The sequence below is a fragment of the Triticum dicoccoides genome, chromosome 1B, assembly GCF_002162155.2.
Source record: "Triticum dicoccoides isolate Atlit2015 ecotype Zavitan chromosome 1B, WEW_v2.0, whole genome shotgun sequence".
Classification (NCBI taxonomy): Eukaryota; Viridiplantae; Streptophyta; class Magnoliopsida; order Poales; family Poaceae; genus Triticum; species Triticum dicoccoides.
Genome location: NC_041381.1, coordinates 603,085,151 through 603,098,964, shown reverse-complemented (window position 1 = coordinate 603,098,964; position 13,814 = coordinate 603,085,151).

Sequence of the window (13,814 nt, the reverse complement as noted above, 5' to 3'; positions counted from 1 at the left end):
ATGCGACTCGGTGGGACCGATATGGTTAGGGTTAGGGCATAACGTAATCTCGGTGAGACCGATTACACAAACTCGGTGAGACCGATTTTGGTAATTAGCTAACCAGAGAGTTGGTCAGGTAAACTCGGTGGGACCGATTCACTCTTTTCGCTGAGACCGAAATGTTACGAAAGGAAAACAGAGAGTTTACATTGCAATCTCAGTGGGACCAATCACTCACTTCGGTTAGACCGAAATATTACGAAGGGAAACAGAGAGATTACAATACCATCTCGGTGAGACCGAGATCCCTATCGATGAGACCGATTTGCCTAGGGTTTGTGGCAGTGGCTATGACATCTGAACTCGGTGGCGCCGGATAGAAAGAATCGATGGGACCGATTTTGACTTTAGGTTTAGGTCATATGTAGATATGAGAAAGTAGTTGAGGGTTTTTGGAGCATATCACTAAGCACTTGAAGCAAGAAGCTCATTAAGCAACACCTCATCCATCCTTGATAGTATTGACTTTTCCTAAAGACTCAATGTGATCTTGGATCACTAAAATATAACATGTAGAGTCTTGAGCTTTTGAGCTTGAGCCAATCCTTTTGTCCTTAATATTTTGAGGGATCCACTTTCATCATCCATGCCATGCCATTCATTGAGTTTTCCTGAAATATTTGTCTTGGAATAGTATTAGCTCAATGAGCTATATGTTGTTATGAATTACCAAAACCACCTAGGGATAGTTGCACTTTCATTATGGTTGCGTGCATCTCAGTTATGCAGAGGCCGGGTGTAATGCTTAAGTACTTTAAGTAATAAAGCGCCCTTTATCGAAAAACATCTGTGGCACTGTCAAGCCAGGGGGAGCCGGCGAGCAGGTGGATCTGGTTTGGCGAGGCATGGGGGCGGCTAGGAGGTGCGGTGTCCGGGGCGGGCATGGCTTCATCGGTGGTGACTGCTGGTGGGTGGGGAGCGGTCATGGGCAGTGGTACATCAGTTCCGAAGACCGCTTCTGTCATCATTTCCAAGATATACCTATGCATTTGTTTTTTTAGATAGCTACCCACTTTTCCATAGCAGCATTTCTATGCATATTATCTTAACGAGAAAGCTAACTTCCTACCGACTGGTGGTTAGCGACAGGCGCGCATGAGCCGACGACCGCTCGATTCGCTTCTCCCGCGCAACAATCGATTGATCTGTTTTTTTCAGTCTCGCGCGCGGTCACTTCTCCCGCGCAACAATCGCTCGATCCAGTTTTTTTCAAGTCTCGTGAGCAGAAAGAAAAAAATGATGCTACCAAGAATCAAACCCAAAACCTATTGGTTGAGACCACAGCACGCTACCAGCTAAGCTAACTCCCTGTTCTGAGTTTTTATGTAGATTACATGCATTTTATACCTTATTAAATGAGTGGACAAGAAAAACAACTCGGTCCGCTTCTCTCACGCGACAATACGTGGAACTTGTGTGAAAATAGCATGGTATTTGACGCATGTGGACCTAGTAAATTATGATGCAAAGACCGTGATAATTTATGGGTAACTAGCACGATAATTTATGCATCGTAGATCTGAGAAATTACATACAAACACCATGGTAACTTTGCTCCGAAAAAAACATATTAAAACATATCCTGATAACTTCTGTCTAAACAACATGACATTATAAACATCAATTTTGTGTAAATAACACAGTAATTTATGCATGACCTGATAATATAACGAACACCCGTGGTCAGACAATAGAGCCGGTAACTTTTGTCTGGGGAAAAGTTTATTGGAAAAACAAACACCGGTAACTTTTATGTAAATATGATGGTAATAGATGCACAATAGAGCCGGTAACTCACATACAAACACTGCGGTAATTTTTTTAAAGTTGTTGAAAACAATATCCCCGGTAACTTTTTTTGCAAATATCATGGTAAAATAAGAAAAACAAAGATGATAACTCGTGTACAAGCACCATGGTAACCTTTCTACCCAAAAAAATGTTAAATAATCTAGTCCGGTAACTTGTATGTAAATAGCACGATAATATAGACACAACAAAGTTGATAACTCACGTACAAACACTATGGTAACCATTTGACCCGAGGAAAAATTATTGAAAAACAACCCCTGATAAATTCTGTGTAAATAGGATGGTAGTATACACAAAACAAAGTTGATAACCCACGTACGAAGACCGTGGTAACTCCTTTGATCAAATGATAAAAGTTGTTGAAAACCATACCCCGGTAATTTTTGTGCAAATAACATGATAATATACGCACATCATAGCTGATAACTTTGACTTTGAAAATTTTCTCTTTGGAAAACATAACTCCAGTAACTATTGTATAAATGACATGTAATTTATGCACTGCAGCCCTGATAATTCAAATACAAATATGATGGTGACATTTCAACATGAGGGGTGCTTGAAACGTACTCTGATAATTACTATGTAAATAGTATGATAATTTATGTACCGCTGCCATGATAATTTATGTACAAACACCATAATAATGTTGACCTAGGAAAAAGTTATTGAAAACATCTCTTGATAACTTTTTTGTAAATATCATGATTTTTACAGACTGCAAAACATGATAATTTTGTACAACACCCAGCCGTAACTCTGACCCAAGAAAAAATGTTTCAAATATTTCTCGGTAAACTATGTATAAAAAGCGTGGTAAGTTACGTACCAAATGGTTGATAACTTCTGTACCCTCGCAACAAAAACCTTGTGTACCCTGGCATGCTATTTACAATGAAGTTACCGAGATATGACAACAATTTTTACTACGTTAAAGTTACCCTGATGTTGTAATATTAACATAGCAGCCGGGCCATCTATATAGGATAAAAAATATAAAAGGAAAGAAAGGAAAATGGTTCATTTTCAGGTCATGTTAAGTAGACGTAAAATATAATCTAATCTCAATCTAATCACAGTCGCAATCTACACGCTTCCGGCAATTCTTTTTATTGCGCTAGAAGAAAAAAAGGAAGACGCAGTGGATCGATTCCCACATCGAGAAAAGTGGATCGTACGGGGTGGAATCGTTCGGATATGTCGTTAACGTCCGGTCTACTGGAAGTTAGCACAGTCCTTATCTTAAAGATGGAATAATTAAAAAGATATCAGTAGTTAAAGTTTTTTTTTACTGAAGTTAAAGTTTTTTTGCTGCCACACAGCTACAAGACCTGAACTTCTGCATCCACATGTTGAATTTCGTCACACGCACGCACACACCCTTTTGCATGAGCAGCTGAGCACACCCTCGAGCACTCTAGATGAAACAATTAACCTTAACCGGATTGAACTCTCAACATATACGAAGAACTACCCCACTCATGCAAAAGGGTGTGTGCGTGCGTGTGACGAAATTCAACATGTGGATGCAGAAGTTCAGGTCTTGTAGCTGTGTGGCAGCATCGATCTGCATGTTTGTCCAATGATCGAGCTGAAATCGAAAGGCGTCGGTCATCTAGCCTTCTGCATATTCGTCCGATCCCACTGCAAATCTGGACGAGATACATGTGTCGGGTTGAAATCCTCGCGAGGGGCCCCAAACGACCGATCCATCACCTCGCGTGATGCCGATGGATGTTAATTGGTGCTCGTGTGGCATCGCATATTATTTTTACCACACGCTGGAGGGTAGGGTAGGGTAGGGTAGGTACAGTGGTGAAAAAAGCGGGGAGTGAAAAAATCTTGCTTCTTTTCGGTGGAGATTCACCGGCTTTCGGCGCGTGATCGAGCGAGTAAATTTGATCATTCTAGCTGTAGTCATTCGTCAGTCAAGTCATGAGCAAAGGGTGCACGAGGGTTGATTAATTTGCAACTCCAGGATGAGATTTTCTGACTCATGCTGAAACTGAACTCAAATTTGTGTCATTCCAGACCGGTCGTCATGGGCTTAATGAGGATGTACAAGTTGATTAGGTGCTTGGCCTGGACTTGAGCTTTAGTGAAGTTAAAGGTAGCCCACCCAAGCTAGCTGACCGTAAGTATTCCCTGGCTGCAAAACTAAGAAGAAGACTGAAGAAACGAACCTGTGTGCGCGCAGATGCCAACTGACCACTACAAAAATAACATATCATACGTACGCTCGGATGCTTCACCTAGCTAGGTACGTACGACCCTTATCATCAGAATTAATATAAGCAATGAGCATACCTTTTGTCTTCAAAAGGAAGTTAGTTAGTTTATGCAGCAAGAAAGCCACCACTACATGGTAGTGTATTCTGTTGATTGATGCCAGGAGTAGCACACTACTTGCACCCCTGATGCGCTGAACGACATTATATTGCGGTCACCACATGCATTGCCTTCTGGAGAAAGTTAGCTTTACTACTACTCTACCACGGTACACACACTAACGGTAGTAGAGTGGTATACAATAACCAATAGTGATCATGCATATGCTGCTACGTTGACAATGCCCGGATGCTCGCCAGCTTCCCTTTTCTCTGAGAAGCAAAAACAAGTGCTCTAGATAAAACCATGGCCGATGAATGTGACTAAAGCCTACAGAGGCGCGCGGCATCCAATCGATCGGCGTAGCCCTCTTGGTCTCCAATCCAATCCGTCTTTTGATGTCCTCCGGTATGTGGATGCTTCCAAAAGCTACTACTTTATATTACTCTCATCGCCTAGCTGGCTAGCTTTTGCTCCGTAATCCTATCTAAATTAAGAATGGAAAAGAGCATCGTTGTCAGCTGCTAATTCCTTGGGAGCTAAGGTTTTAGTTGATGCGTGCGTGCGTGTGTGCATGCATGCATGATGTGGTTGATCACTACTCTAGTCAGTCTTAGGCTGGTCACAGTGAGGAGGAACTTAGGCTGGTCGTAATGGTAGTATCATAGCTAGTATCATGCATGCCAACTAGGCAATTCTGATGAGGTGTCATCTATACTACTTATAAAAGAGCAAACATTATCTTCTCTAAGTGTACCCCGTAAAACGTACACGGATACATTACCACCGCATGATTAGTCCCACTAAACTCAATCTAACGGCTAGCCTTATCCTAATCTGTTCTCCGTGTGCACTTAGCAATTTACATTGACTGACCGTACTCCACCGTGAAGGAAAATATGAAAGTCCACGCCTGGTCAATTAGGAAACTATAACCACAGATACATCCTATTAAGAAACTAATCACGGATGCATCTAATTATTAGGAAACTAATCACAAACGCATCCTATTATTAGAAAACTAATCACGAGCGCATCCTATTATTAGGAAAATAATCACGAGCGCATCCTATTAGGAAATTAATCACGGACGCATCTAATTATTAGGAAACTAATCACGGACACATCTAATTATTAGGAAACTAATCACGAACGCATCCTATTAGATAACTAATCATGAACGCATCTAACTATTAGGAAACTAATCGCAAACGCATCCTGTTGTCTCCTATCAGGGAATCGCGATCGCGAGTCGCCTGCCGTCACTAGCCCACCACCCACGAGAGCCACAATGGGAGACAGGCGAGGAGGAGCTGCGGCTTCCTCTGAACACACACATGTGCCATCGTCGCCTTCGTCTTCTACCTGGAGGCCAGGTCACTCTTCTACTGACTGCAACGACTTCGTCCACGTCCTGGGCATGCTCTCCAGGAACCATCGGCATCCGCGTCGACTTCAGCTCCTTCCACAACACCCACGCTGACAACCACCCGACGCCCTTCAAGTGGGGGCAACGCCGAGTATCCTGGACCGGTATAAGCGGGCCAAAAAATCGAGTGGGGGCATTCGCCCCCACAGTCATGCATGTTGATTCGCCTGGTCGCCAACCATATTCGTCCACAGGGCGGCGCCAGGTCTCGGCCACTACGCAGCAGGTGAAGCTAATCACGGCCCCATCTCACTCGCCCGAAGCCACCGTCGACTCCCTTAGCTCTGACGCGTGCTGCACCATTGGACACGCTTGTCCAGTACTCACGTGTGAACGACGTCGTCCAAAGACATCCTACCTTTGTCGGACGCTGGAACTTCCCATGCACCGGTGCGTGGAGGCCGCCGCCTCAAAGCTGAACGACTGACTCACCTGCGTCGACAATGCCGCCCAGCTGGTGAGAGGACACGATCGCCGCGGAAGCTCGCGGGCCTGAACGACGGAGACGCTCGCCTTCACACGAACGCGCCACACACACGCACTAATCAGGTAAGTACCCAGTGTTGTTTTTTTTACTGTCATCGCTACCTCGCCGGTGGTGACACATCTAGAAGTACAAGAACTAGAGATGAGGCAATGAGAAACAGAGGAGCGCTGGAGCACACACAGTTGGGTTTCAGGCAACCATTGCCTTCTTTCTTTATTTATTTTTTCACTGATTTTCGCGTACCTGCAACAACAAACATCCTTGCTTTTTTAAGTACTGACTACCGGTTATTACATGGCCAACTCACGACTACACAGTGAACTCACAGACAAATTGGCCGAACCAAGACCTTACGTTTCACTGAAAAACACCAAGAAGTTTGCATAAGTTTTAGTGAAAAAAAACTAAAGTTCACATAAGTTTTACTAAAAAGACCTGAAGTTTGCATAAGTGTATATGTTTGTCCAGCAGATACATGGCAATTTTATACAGTCCTTATCTACAGTCCTTATCTACAGTTGAGTTAACATGTTTTCCTGATAGAAAACTTGGACCACATATAAGAGAAGCAAAAAATGCATGTTGATTATGATGATGACGAATGTAGGATATTTTGTGGTCACGGTAAATTATCATATCATTTATTTTATTTCATTATTGCACTCTACATTACATATTACGCACGACCACTTTGGTAGAGGTGACGAGTTCGCATCATACAGAGAGACCAACCATGTTTCTCCGAATATCTTGAATCATGATCCCTATGACTTCATCTCTACTACTTATAAGAAGTACATTTTTTCATTTGACTATTTCCTGACTTGAGAGGTAAGGTATGTTTTATCCACTAGAGTTGCTAAAATTGGAAGCATGTCTGCAGTTTTTTTCTTTCTAAACCGGTATTTGTTGGCCTTTTTTGCCACTGTTATTCTTACAAGTGGTAGCCTACGCATGTTGAAGACCATTTCCAAATTATTTATCTTCGTATCATTATTATTACAAACTGAGAGGACATTTGTTCTATTGTCAAAATTTTAGAATGCTGAGCCCTTAAAGAAATGTGTAGTACTCAAGTAACTGTTCTAAGTTGTCATATTAATGCTTTTGTCCAGTGAATAACAAGTATAATTATGCAATTTATCACTGTAATTTTTATTTGGTTTACATGTTCTATTTTCATAATAAAATAAGTCACTTTTCTTGCTTCCAGACATTACAACACTTGTGGTGCAATAGTATAATCGGATGGTCCAACTAGCATTTTTTTTGTCTTGTTTCACATCTGATTTTATGCAGTCAAGACATCTCTACACTTCTCTATCTGACTATGGCTTCCTTTTTTCAACAAACCATAGAGGTCTCTTCCCACTATTGTGGTTGACACTCAATTGTAATAATAATTCTTGACTGGAATTTTGTTGGCACTGAAACGGTTCCTTAGCTTGTCCTAAGTGACATTTTCATGTGTGATTATACTTGCATAAATGTGTGCATATGAAGAATCATGATGTATCTTCTAAATAATTTTGAGTTTTATACATTGGGAAAAGTGGGTGGTCTTTTAATACAGGAGAGATGTTGATTAAGGAGAAACGATATTGATTAAAGAGAAACGATATTTCAAATTATTTGTACAAGTTGGGAATAAGATATTGTGTACATTATAAGAAAATTTCAAGTTTACGAAAAATTTGTCTTGTATTAAGTTTAGTATAATGTGTTAATTCAAATAGACGCGTGTTGCACGTGCACACTTATTAGTTCAAATAGACATGCGTTGCACGTGCACACTTACTAGTAGCATTAAAAGAAGAAAGAGAGGGTGTAGTATCATATCATGATACCGTATGATATTAAATGATATGCTATTTTGTGTCATGCACTAGTGCAGAACCGGGCAATAGCACCGGTTCGTAAGGCCCTTTAGTGCCGGTTCCATAACCGGCACTAAAGTGGGGGCACTAAAGGCCCCCCCTTTTAGTACCGGTTCAGCACGAACCGGTGCTAAAGGGAAACCACGTGGCACGAGCCAGCTCTAGGGGCCTGGAGCCCTTTAGTACCGGTTGGTAAGACCAACCGGTACTATAAGGTTTGGGGGTTTTAGTTTTATGATTTCTTTTTCATTTAATTTTGTGTTTCCATTTTAATTCTTTTTCGTTTGCTGGTATTTTACGATACTACACATTGTACACGTTATGCATATATATATATATATATATATATATATATATATATATATATATATATATATATATAATTTCTAGTAGAACCAATCATGCATATATATATTATCAATGTCTCACAAACCATCATATTAATTAATTCACACATACACACATGTATAGCTATATACAATTTCTCCTACATATGCATGTTGCCTTCGAGGCCAGTGGCATTATAGCCTAATTGGTGCTTTCGGAGCACGATGACAATTGGAAGTGGTTTTCATGGGGGCGGTAGCGGGTAATAGTATTCTCCCTTCGGATTTATGACCTGGTCGAGCAAAAATCCCGCTATTTCCTCTTGAAGTGCTTCTACGCGCTCCGTTTCTAGGAGCTTCGACCGCACCTCTTTGAACTGTTAAGAAGGAGATCAATATGCATGTGTATTAGTTGTGTGACTAGATATCGATAATGGTGTAAAAAATGTGAATAGTGTTTTGACAAGCGTACCCATTCCTGTCTTTGAGATCTGCTCCTTTCGAACGCCATCATGCGAATGTTCTCGCAAACGCAGAATGCACACAAATCAGTCCCCTGCGCCTGCTTCAGGGCCTTTACGAGAATGGAATTTGATCAGATAATAATTAATCAAGCATGATAATTAAAGAGATGGCAGCTAGCTAGCTAGCTAGTACTACTTAATTCCTTACCTTGGGTCTTCCCCATTTAAGCTTTTCTTTTCATTCGCCTTCCGTGACCCTGATGAACCTTGCCCAAGCCCTGCCCGCTGATAAAGAAAATGAATAAAGGGGTTATTAAATAGTTCATATCATGAAATGACGAACTAAATAGGCCAAGATATATATTTAATAATGATTGAAATTACCTGTTGACTATCCCAAACAAGATGTTATAGTCAGTTTTTTCTTTGAGTAGTGAGTCCAGTATTTCAACTGTTCCGGCGTCAACTTTAATGATACACAAGACCCAGTGAAATCTGCATGCACACACATTTGCATGTCTTAATTAAGAGGGCATATGTAAGCAAAAACATGTTGCTAGCTAGTAGGCAAAAACAGAGAATTTGTAGTACAAGACAGTGTGACTCACTGGAAGTTGTAAGGAAGTAGTATATCTTCATTGTATTTGAGGCGCTTCAAGAACTCTAGCATGATGTCCTCTACGGCCTTTTGATGACGTTCATCTATTTTCCATGTGTATTCATTAACGGTGTTTGGGTCAATGAACCCAATGCCATAGCGTCCACCTTTTCTCATTTCATACATCTTCATCCTGCATATAATACCACAGAAAAGAATATAGTGAGGATAATTACAGGTAATGATTGATCAAAAGGATCACTACAGCTAGCTTGAGACTTAAATTACAGAAAGAAATCACTTACAGACAATAGCAACTGACGATAGATTTGTCGAGTGCGTCTTGATTGTATAACTGAAACAGTTCAGAATACTCAATGGACACAGCTTTCTCATGGTAGTAATGCTCCTCCTTGATATTCACCATGAGGGACAATCAATCGGAAATCTTGGTAATGTTCATGTACCATTGATGTAATTCATACATTCTCGTTGGAAGGTTCTTGACCTTGTCTGGCTCGACCAAAGGTTGGCCCCGGACATATTTCTGTTTTATTTCATCCTCTCTAAGCACAGGCATGGGCTCGATCTCGAGGAGTTGTCCAACAGTGATTTTGAGAACTTCAGCCTGCATTATATGCTCCTCCGTTATTACCACATTGCCCACCTCAGGAACATAAACTGTTTGCCCGCAATAATATTGGGCGCGCGTACTGTCACGTGTTGTTGGCACAACAAGCGAGGGGATCGATTGCGCCGCCTGTTCTCCCAGCTGGGGAATGGTTTTCCCGCATTTTTTTGACAGCTGCTTCTTGTTTGCTCGATCCCGAGCTCGCCTCCTTATGTAGACGTTCTCGATTTAACTTCCTGATGTGGCGCTCATAGTCTGTGTCAACAGGCTTGGGAGCTGGTGGTTGAGCCATATGAATGAAGTGGTCAATCGTTTCCTCAGGCACTTTCTCCCTTGGCGGCGTTGGCGGTTTCGGTGCAAAATGGGCTTCCACCTCGGACTTCGATATGGCTGCGATTTCCTCCTCGGACCTGTCATAAGCCCTTTGCGGAAGAGGCGTGAGGCTTGGACCATATTTATATCGCTTGCCTCCGCCTGTACTTCCTATACTACCTCGACTCGTACCGCTACGCACCATAGCTGCGGGGTGTCTCTTCTGTGATTGCTGAGGCGGCGGAGACGGCTGACGGGGCTGAGTTGGACGAGGAGGAGTGGCCGCCTGAAGCTGTGCCGAACTTGGAGGAGGAGTGGCCTGAGGTTGTGCCGGACTTGGAGGAGGAGTGGATGTCTGACACTGTGGCGGACTTGGAGGAGGAGTGGCCTGACACTTTGCCGGACTTGGAGGAGGAGTGGCCTGACACTTTGCCGGACTTGGTGGACTTGCAGGAGCGGGAGACTGCTGACTCGGTGGCGGACTTCGACGAGGAGTCGGCTGACGCGGTGTCGGTGGCCTTCGAAAGATGATGCAATCCTTTTTCCATAGGATGATACGATGTTTGGCGTCTCCGAGAAAGCGCTCGTCGTCACCTCCAGGATAGTCAAGCTCTAACTCCGAATATGGCTCCACCACCTCATCAACGAAGACACGAGCATAGCCCGCTGGAATCGGGTTGCAATGAAAGGTTGCCTCGGGGGGATTTGTAAAAGCAACGGCGTCCGCCACCTTCATGGATATGTTCTTCATTTTGACGTGTAGCTCGCAGCTAGTGTTCTCCGTGATGTCATCCACAGGGTATCTACCCAGCATTGCGTCGTCCGGGGCGGAACCCACGCTGCTTCTCGGCATGGATGGGGCGGTGCTATCCAATGCTGGATCATTCGCTAGCTGCTGCAGCTGCTGAGACCCCCTTTGCTGGGTAAGTGAGTCGATCTGCTCCTGCTGCCGCTGGAATTTGACTACCAATTCCGCTTGACTTGCTTCTAGGCCTTGAAGGCGTTCATAGTCCCGCTTCCTCTGCTCCTCCTCCATCTTCCTCTTCTTCTCCTCCGCAATCTTCTTTCTCGCACGGGTTCTGTAGTCGGTGTTCCAGTCTGAAAACCCCTTATACCACGGAATAGCGCCCTTGCCTCGTGTTCTTCCTGGGTGTTCAGGATTTCCCAGGGCACGCGTAAGCTCGTCGTTCTTTCTGTTGGGCTGGAACACCCCCGATCGTGCCTCTTCTATTGCAACAAGTATCACATCGTCGACTCCCTTCAGACTTGCCCTCGTCGAAACATTGCCTGTCTTCGGGTCCAACTCCTCCCATGCGCATAGAACTAAGTCCTGACCCTGGGGGACCAGCTCTTAGTAACCGGAGTGGCACCTGCATCCTCCATCTCTTTCTCAGACTTATCCCACTTAGGCATTGCCACCGCGTAGCCACCTAGCCCCAGCTTATGGAACTTATCCTTTTTTTCAGCATTCTTCTTGTTTATTCTCGACCGTTCCTTAGCTAATTCTGAATCCTTGAATTTCACGAAATCGTCCCAATGAGCACGTTGGTTCTCTAGTGTTCCCTCGAATACTGGAGTCTTCCTTCCTCCCTTGACGTACTTGTCCCATTCACGATTCTTGTGGTTCTTGGATGCAACCGCCATCTTCCTAAGAGCAGCGTCCTTGACTTTCTGCACATCTGCTTCTATGAAATGATCTGGTAGGGTGAAATGTTCCATGAGAGTATCCCAAAGCAGATCTTTTTGATTCTTGCCGACAAAAGTAACATCTGGACGTGGAGCAGCGTCCTCTTTGCCTTTTTGTCTTTTGTCTTTTGCTGGCTCTCTCCATTCTTGAAGGGAGATCGGGAGTTGGTCCTTCACAAGAACTCCGCACTGACGAATGAACTTGTCCGCAATCTTCTTAGGCGCTAATGGTAAGCCATTAGGTCTGACTGCCTCGATATTATACTTTACGCCCTCCTTTAACTTTTTGTTCGGGCCTCGTTTCGTCCTTTTTCCTGAAGATTTGCTCGATCCGGGTGGCTGAAAGAACAAAGATCGATTCGTTAATATATCTTCAAGTCATTTAAAACATGTGATGATCACCAGATACCTGCTTATATAAATATATATACCTCGCCGGTCTTTGTTGTTTCAGGATCAACATGTTCTTCGTCATCGTCATAATCGTAGTTCATGACTTTATCAATCTGGTCGTCGCGATCGAATATCATATCACCCTCTCCGGTGTTTTTTAGAAATTCGGAGCCGTCATAATCTTCTTCATTCTGATCATCATCTGGCCCGTGTATCATATCGAACATGGTCTGTTCTCCCTCTCTGTCGGTATTGTCTGCCATAGCTTTTATTTAACTAATTCAAAAGAAATATAAAACAATTTAGTATTCAAATTACATCGTCTCGAATAATAGATATAATCTCGAATAATATAAAACAATTTAGTATTCAAATTACATCGTCTCGAATAATAGATATAATCTCGAATACTTTGTCCAGAATAATAGATATAATCTCGAATACATCGTCTCGAATAATATATAATATTGAATAGTACATCACTGGCTAGCTAATTAAAGATCGAATACTACGAAAGAATCTAGGACACTCGCGGTTCCTGCGGCGCGGGCGGTGGACACCCAAAGAGAAGGAACCCTCACAGGATCATAGCTGAAGTGAGATCCCCGAAGATACTGCCAGGTATTGGAGAACCTGCCGCCCCCTAACGCAACCATGTAGCGATGGACATGCTCGTCCTCCTCCCTAACACGGCGACGTACCACCTCCGGCGGGGCCGGGTCCCTCCGCACCGAAACTGGCCCACGCGAACGCCACCAAACGAGATCAGGGTCGACGACGGGACCCAGGGCCGGGTTCCTCATCAAGCGGCGCGCCCCTCCAGGCAGCACCTCCCAGTGCCAGCCCGGCGGAGCCCAGTCCCGGACATGGGTCGGCTGGACGTCGTCGCGGACGGGTCGACGGCGAGGATGCAGGCCGGGCATCGTCGAGAACAAATACTAGCTATATGCCCGCAAAAAGTAATATTTTTTAATGATTAAATTTTGATAACTAAAATTTCTAACATTTCTACTATTTCAAAAATCTATATACTATTTCATACTAATTAAGCATCTAACACTAAAAACAGAAAACACAACTTCTATACATCCATTAAAAAACTGAAAAACAACATTATATAAAAAAATTCCATACTAATTAAACACTAATTATATCCATCTAACATGCATTCATACATATATAATAGTGAAAAAATAATAATCTAAATACTCTAAACTAATTAAACATACAAAATACGTATATACTAATTAAACACTAAATAATCTAAACTAATTAAACATATAAAATACATATGTACGTGTGTGTGTGTTCATGCATGCTTGTGTGTGTATGGGCTCGGGGAGGGGCGGCGCCCATGGTGGCCGTCGGGGGCGAGGGAGAGGGGTTAGAGGGGGAGAGCTCACAGCGGGCGACGGCGACGGCGAGGCGA